Raw genomic sequence first — 8465 nt, forward strand, 5'->3', positions numbered from 1 at the left:
TTTTAATTTTATGTTTAAAACTTGCCTTGTTTAGTGCACATGATGTGGCCGGCCATTGAAAGTTTATAACGAAGTTTTAATTAAATTTTCCTTCTTAGACATTGGCAAGGAATATAAGGAAGTTTTAATTATGTTTAAAACATTTCTTATTTGCCAAGACCAAGGAATATAAAAAAGATGGTAGAGGTGCCTCACCTCATAACAACACATCTATTATTCCTCTCCTCTCTTCCTTGGTGGTGGTCGGCCCTCTTCTTCCCCTATTCTTCTTCCTTGGTGGCCGGCGGCATCTCATCTCTAGGAGTTGTTGGTGGTCGGATCTTGTTAGAGGAAGAATGAGAGATAGAAGACATTGTTTCTTAGCATTCCTTGGAGCTTGGTTGGTGGCCGAAATTCTTCATCTCTAGGAGATTGTTGGTGGCCGAAACTTAGAAGGAAGAAGAAGGTTTTGGTGGAGTCTCATCTTGGTAGATCGTCGCCCACACGACGTCTGAGATAAGAAGAGGAATACAATAGAAGATCGTGAGGTCTATAAGCTACAAAAGGTATAACTAGTTATTTAATTCCGCATCATAACTAGTTCATCTTTTGTATAGATCTTGAAAAACCAAACATAAGAGGCTATCCGTTTTTTAGTTATCATTTTTGTAATCGATTTTTCATTTCGATTTCATGTTTTGATATTGTGCATCTATTGATGTTTTCATAGTTAAACCTAGGTTACTTAAGAAGTTTAAATATCTGATTTCTTTGAAAGGCTTTGTCTAGGTAGTGGTGGATGCTCCCATACCCAAGAAGGTCATGTGCCTCGCCACGTTTGACCTGGAAGTCGATCCTTGAAATGGATATTTGATCAACTTCTGTAAGATGGTTTAACTTAAGAAGAACACATCGGTTAAATTTGGAGTAAGAATGTTAAGCATCGTTCTCAATCCAAATTTAACTTCTGAAGGATAATTTGGATTAATAATGTTATGTTCCGTTTGCAATCCAAGTTGAACTTCAGTAGAGCACGAGGGTAGCTAGGAAAGTTCTATGCTTGAACAAAATTTTTGTACAGGGGATCTAGAGCGGTATCCAGGTATAGCAACCAACAAAAATCCTCATCTTAAATAACTAAGTGGGAGAAGGATTTATAAATAAATTCCACGGTCTCCATTACTGGTTTGTAAGTAATGCAAACAAACTTGCGGGTTGGCTCTGAGTGCCTTCCTTCACATCGGATGAGTTTGTTTGTGGATCACTAGATCAAACTTCCTTTATGGATGGTTATAATAAATTATTTAGGAGCGTGTGATCTTCTCCAACTGAATGGGCACAATCCTATTTAATGGACTAAGTATCAAGTAATGGTATACACTTAGGCATATTTAATAGTATCCTCCCCATCGGAGTCACTGCTATTATTTGTGTGACCAAAGGAATACCAACTATTAATTTTATTTGTCATAAAGTTAGGTTGACAAGAATAAAATTAATGGATAAAGTCTCCTTTTACAAATGTTTGAATTTGTATACGTCCACACTATCGTGGCATACAAAATTCACGGTGTTTTGAGGTGTTGGTGAATTTAAATAATATTGTTTGAGAACTCGATATTATTCTAAATTTTAAAGTATTGACCAAAGCCTATTTTGTGATTTTTAGGATGACTTTCAACCCACTGGCTATTATTCTGAAAAGAACAAACTTACTGGACCAAATTACATAGATTGGAAAAGAAACCTGGACATTGTCCTAACTGCTGAAGGCTATAAGTTTGTACTGTTAGAGGTCTGCCCTAATAAGCCTAATAGTGATTCTAGTGAAGAGGAGATTGAGTATTATAAGAAATGGGTCAAGGCAGATGAGATGGCGCGGTGGTACATTTTGGCTTCTATGTCAAATGTGCTGCAACATCAGCATCAATCAATGCCTACAGCCTATAACATGATGTACAATCTCAAGGAACTCTTCGGACACCAGAATCGGACTGCTAGGCAAGAGGCTATGAGAAACTTAATGACAACCACCATGTTAGAGGGGACACCCATAAGGGATCATATCCTCAAAATGATTGCTTACTTGAACAAGATACAAATCCTTAGAGCTGAAATCGATGGGGAAACCTAAGTCGATGTTATTCTCCAAACGCTACCCAAAAGTATCGAGCAGTTCCGCCTGAACTACAATATGAATAAAAGGATTTATTCATTGGCGGAAGTATTGACAGAACTTCAGACAACAGAAGGGCTATTTTGTCATAATTCTCAAATTCTCTTTGTTGGAAATGTTTTTACTTCTAAGTCGAAAGGCAAGAAGAAGAAGAAGAAACAAGTTGGTTCGGCTAGAAAGTGAATTGATCTCTAGGTACTGGACTAAAAGCAGGAGTGAAGAAGCCCAAGGGCAAGTGCTTCATTTGCAAGCAGTCTGGACATTGGAAGGCGGACTGTCCTCGTAGGAAAGAGAACAATAAAGGTATATCTTATTCTATAGTAGTTGAAACATATTTAGCAGTGTTATCTACCAGTACATTGCAGGGGTTCCAGGAAACCCGATAATTATATGAGGGAGAGATAACCGCCTACATGGGCAATGCTACGAAAGTGGCGGCTGTTGGAGTGGGAGATGTCTACTTATCATTTGGCAGGAATAGAATTTTGATTTTGAGAAATTATCTTTATGTACCAAGTTTTAGAAAGAATTTAATTTCAGTTTCTAAACTGTTTTTGGATGGATATGTTGGTGCGGGAAGCATCCGACGATCAAACCTGAGTTTTGATAATGACAAAGGATTCAAAGTTAAGGGCTGTTGTGATCTAACAAGTCTGTTAAGTGTTTCAGGAAAAGACCTAACTGTGGTTAGGCAAGGTAAAACCCCTAGGGGGTGGTAACCCTAGGTCATAGGGGGTGGTAACCCTATGCGAAAAGTCTTGGTTGGTTGAGTGCTTCAGGAAAAAGTCCTAGGGGGGGTGGTAACCCTAGGTGGAAAGTCCTTATGTCGCGAACTAGGTGAAAGACTGGACCAGCCGGGAAGCGGAAGTCCAGCAGAAAGTCTAGAAGCATCGAGCACCGAGCAAAAGTCCAGTCGATCTGGAGGATCGCGCTAGCAATAGGTAAATCTCCTAATTAGAGTAGGTGAGGACTAGTTCCCCGTAGAGGTAACAGTAGGCGTCGGGTCGACCTAGGGTTTCCGGTTGGAAATCCGAAGTCAGACCCGGACAGTCCGGAGACTGTCATAATATTCTGTTATCATATTTACTATTGTTTTGTGCTAACTTTATTTTGCAGGATATGTGTTTGGGACTAACACTTTTGCAGGACCAAAGGAGCACAAGTTAACCTCGGATGAATAGTATCCGAGGCGCCTCCATGGAGCTTGGAGGTGCCTCGGGTGCGAGCCAAGAAAAGCCAGCATAGCAGACTGGAGACGCCTTGAATGAAGCTCAAGGCGCCTTGGACTGAAGGTTGAAGGCGCCTTGGAGAGGCTGAAGGCGCCTTGAACCAGATAGAGTTTGACCAGGTCTATGCTGATCCATGCGTGCGACTCGGCAGGCTGGAGGCGCCTTGAGAGGGTTTGAAGGCGCCTTGAACACAGTATAAATGAGGGTTTCGACTAGCAGCTCAACACAACTCACTCCAAGCAATCCTTCTGCGACTAGCTGCTAACAACACGATCCCGAAGTGCTGCAACGACCCCCCGACGACCCGGAGCTCCGAATTTTCAGTTATTCATATTGTCGTCGGTATAATTTAATTATTTCTTATTGATTATTGTACTTCACTTGTAATTCTATTCGAGCTATTAGTTGTTGCCCACGGAAAGCGATCAAGGATCGCTGGCCTTCGAGTAGGAGTCGATCTAAGCTCCGAACGAAGTAAATTCCCCTGTGTCTCTGTGTTTGTTATTTATTCCACTGCGTATTTTAACTCCGATAGTTTTGCGAATCGTACGAAATAGCCACGAGCGCTATTCACCCCCTCTAGCGCTTCTCGATCCAACAATTGGTATCAGAGCGGGGTCATTTTGAATTGGTGCAACCACCATTCAAAAAAAAAATTCGTGGTTTTATTTTTCGGAGTCAATTAGAATTTAGCTTTATAGCTATATTCTAATTCTTTTATCGAATCAGTTTTTGTTCAAGGTTGGTGCAACACCACCCGAGTTCGGGTTCTATTTTTTATACTTCCCGCACTACTAATCCAGGACCAAGTCCTAGAATTTTCTTGTCGTTTATTTTCTTCACAGTTAATCTAAAATGGCCCAACAAGAGGGTTATAGCACTGTCCGTCCCCCGCTCTTCACCGGAGAGGACTTTGGTTACTGGAAGGGCAGAATGGAGAACTTCCTGAAGATCCAGTTCGAGACGTGGATGATCGTCAAAACTGGTTTGGATCTGCCAATGGATAAAGACGGAAATCCTACACCCTGTGAGGATTGGGAACCTACATTAATCAAGAAGGTGGAGGCAAATGCCAGAGCAACATGTACCCTCCAGTGCGGACTAACAAAGGAGGAACTAAACCGCGTCGGTCCATTCTCAAGCGCCAAGGAGCTATGGGAGAAGCTGATCGAGCTTCACGAAGGGACCTCTGACACCAAGGTAAGTAAAAGAGATCTTTTACTTAATAAATTATATAATCTGAAAATACAGGAAAATGAGACGGCAAGCCAACTACACACGCGCATTCAAGACATCCTCAATTCTCTCCACGGAATCGGGCAAAAGATAGAGAATCGGGACGTCATAAGATACGCACTAAACTCGTTTTCGAGGAACACATTGTGGGCATCAATGGTAGATGACTACAAAGTCTCCAAGGATTTATCTTCAATAAAGTTAGATGAATTATTCTGTGAGTTTGAATTACATGAGCAGACTAATGCACAGCCAACCGAGAAGGGGGTTGCTTTGGTTTGCAAGTACCAGTCGAACGCGCGAACCGAGAGCACGACGAAGAACTGAACCAGAGTCAGAAGAAGAACCTGACTCAGATGATGAAGATGAAGAACTAACAACCGAGCTCATGAACCTTGTGAAGAGACTCTACAAGAAGAAGAAAGGCTTCAACAAGAAGGACCTAAAGAAGGCAGTCCAATCCAAGGAGGCCCAACCAAGTTCTAAGGTAAAGTTCGAAGTGATCTGCTACGGGTGCAACCAGATGGGGCACATCAAGGCCAACTGCCCTAATCAAAAGGATGAAAAGAAGCAAAGAAAGAAGAAGGCCCTAAAGGTGACGTGGGGCGAATCCTCAGAAGAAGATACCGACGATGAACTCGATCAGACGAGTCTCCTCGCACTGATGGTCCGAGACCAGATCGACGAATCCGAGAGCGAGACCGAGTCCGAGCGAAGCCACGGATCCGTATCTGTTTTTGAAGGGCCTGATCCCTCTGTAAGTATCCCTCGACTCAATAACTTAGTCAATTATTTATTACGAAAATTAGTTAAGTCGAATCTTAGAATTAAGTCACTTCTAAAGGAAGTAGTTGTCCTTAAAAAGTGACTGACTCCAAATCTTTGACTGAACTAGTTCAGACTGGAAACTCAACTCAAGTTCAAAAACTTGAAGAAGAAAACTCCAGTCTGAAAACTCAAGTCAAGGATCTGGAGAAAACACTAGAACGGCTTTCTTTAGGTTCCAAGAATCTTGACCTAATTCATGGGACACAAAGAGCCGTTTACAATAGAACTGGTCTAGGATTTAAATCAAAAAGAAAATATAAATCCTACTTATCTCTTGTAGAAAGAACAAGTAGAAAAACAGTCCAAGCATGGATCCCCAAGTCCAAATTGATTAATCAAGTTGGACTTGGTTAATATTGGATCCCGAAGAATCAAATACACTACCTCGATAGACCATATCGAGGCTATGATCCAGGGGGAGCAAAAAGAAAAACAATATTAATAAAACGAATATAATTTACAATTAAATTAAAAATTCAAAAACAAATTTTAAAAAAAAAATTTGAAATTAAATTAAAATTCAAAAATTCAAAATGCAATTAAAAATTCAAAATTAAATTTAAATTTAAAATTCAAAATTCAAAATGCAATTAAAAATTCAAAATTAAATTAAAATTTTAAATTCAAAATTCAAAATTCAATTAAAAAAATTGAAATTAAATTAAAATTCAAAAATTCAAAATGTAATTAAAAATTAAAAATTAAATTAAAATTTAAAATTCAAAATTCAAAATTCAATTAAAAATTCAAAATTCAAAATTCGAAAATAAATTAAAAATTCGAAATTAAACTCAAAATTCAAAATTCGAATATAAATTAAAATTCAAAATTCAATTAAAAATTCAAAATTAAATTTAAAATTCTAAATTCAATTAAAAATAGAAGAAGGATCCAGAATAGCTGGCATCCGCAACTAAACTACCCGAATGGGTAACCGAACTTAACCTACCCGAAATGGGTAAACAAGAGTAGACTACCCGACAGGGTAATTAAGGTTAGATAAAATGGGCTAGGTTTAACTTGACCCACGGTACTGGTGAAGTTTTTGGAAGATAGTACGTTAGGGAAGCTTGGACATCGCATGTATAGGAAGATATGGCTTCGACTTGGTGCATTTGGCCAAGTGGAACTGACCGAAGCTACCCTTAAATGAATCCTAACTAGTTAGACCAAGGTTTAGTATTAAGTTCAATGGGTAGGACTATTTGGAAAACCTCGAAGGCATGATTACTTTAATGAGTTCCTTGCGACTCACCATAGCCCAGAAGTTTATCCAAAGAATGCTTACTTGTTGAACCCAAAGCTAAACCTGAATTTAACACAAAGTTAAACATAATTCTAAAATTGAACCTCAATTCATCTCACAAAAATTATAGGAGTCCCTGATTGAAAATTTAGATCGGGTGAGATGACTAAGGAATAGAAATTCAAAATTAAATTCATAATTATAATTAATTGAAATTAAAAATTAGATTCATAATTAATTCAAATTCAAATTCGTAATTAATATTATTTTTTCAAATAAAACTTAATTTCAAAATTATTTGAAAAATCCTTTAAAAAAAATTAAAAAAATCTTTTTAAAACTTAATTTCAAAATCATTTTAAAAATCTTTTAAAAACTTAATTTCAAAATCATTTTAAAAATCTTTTAAAAAAACTTAATTTCAATATCATTTTAAAAATCTTTTAAAAATTTAATTTCAAAATTATTTTAAAAATCTTTTAAAAACTTAATTTCAAAATCATTTTAAAAATCTTTTAAAACTTAATTTCAAAATCATTTTAAAAATCTTTTAAAACTTAATTTCAAAATCATTTTAAAAAACTTTTAAAAAAAACTTAATTTCAATATCATTTTAAAAATCTTTTTAAAACTTAATTTCAAAATTATTTTAAAAAACTTTTAAAAACTTAATTTCAAAATTATTTGAAAAATCTTTTAAAAAAACATTTTAAAAATCTTTTAAAAACTTAATTTCAAAATTATTTTAAAAATCTTAAAACTTAATTTCAAAATCATTTTAAAAATATTTTTTTAAAAAAAAACTTAATTTCAATTATTTTAAAAATCTTTTAAAAACTTAATTTCAAAATCTTTTTAAAACTTAATTTCAAAATTATTTTAAAAACCTTTTAAAAACTTAATTTCAAAATTATTTTAAAAATTCTATTAAAAACTTAATTTCAAAATTATTTGAAAAATCTTTTAAAAAAACATTTTAAAAATCTTTTAAAAACTTAATTTCAAAATTATTTAAAAAAAAAATCTTTTAAAAATCATTTTAAAAACTTAATTTCAAAATTATTTGAAAAATCTTTTAAATCATTTTAAAAATCTTTTAAAACTTAATTTCAAAGTTATTTGAAAAATCTTTTAAAAATCTTTTAAAAAACTTAATTTCAAAATCATTTTAAAAAATCTTTTAAAAACTTAATTTCAAAATTATTTTAAAAATCTTTTAAAAACTTAATTTAAAAATTATTTTAAAAATCTTTTAAAAACTTAAATCATTTTAAAAAATCTTTTAAACTTAATTTTAAAATTTTCAAATTAAAAATAGTTTTCAAATTAGAAAATATTAACTTAAATTATTTACAAAATCAATCAAACTTAATTTTCAAAATCAGTTAACTTAAACTCATATCACAATTAAAAAAAAAAAGACGTAGCGCTTGTTGGAGGCGCCTCCCATACACGGGAGGCACCTTAGAAAGCGACGGGAAAACTCCCGCCGCCTGAGACTAAGGCGCCTCGGATTATCTCCGAGGCGCCTCAAATCACCGTCCTAAGGCGCCTTATAACTTAATTAAGGCGCCTTAAGACCTAAAAGCTTTTCACGAACAGAACAGATTCTGTTCGTTTCGGTCTGCCCCATTTTGCCGAAGTTCCCGAACGATTTCTCGCCGAAATCTCGTCTCTAAGGCACCTTCAACCTGTTCCTCCTCTTTTACACCCCACAATGCCTCCTAGGTAAACTCTAATCACTTCCCAGTCAATTTTTACATAATCTTTG

This window comes from Zingiber officinale, chromosome 10B (assembly GCF_018446385.1).
Source record: "Zingiber officinale cultivar Zhangliang chromosome 10B, Zo_v1.1, whole genome shotgun sequence".
NCBI lineage: Eukaryota > Viridiplantae > Streptophyta > Magnoliopsida > Zingiberales > Zingiberaceae > Zingiber > Zingiber officinale.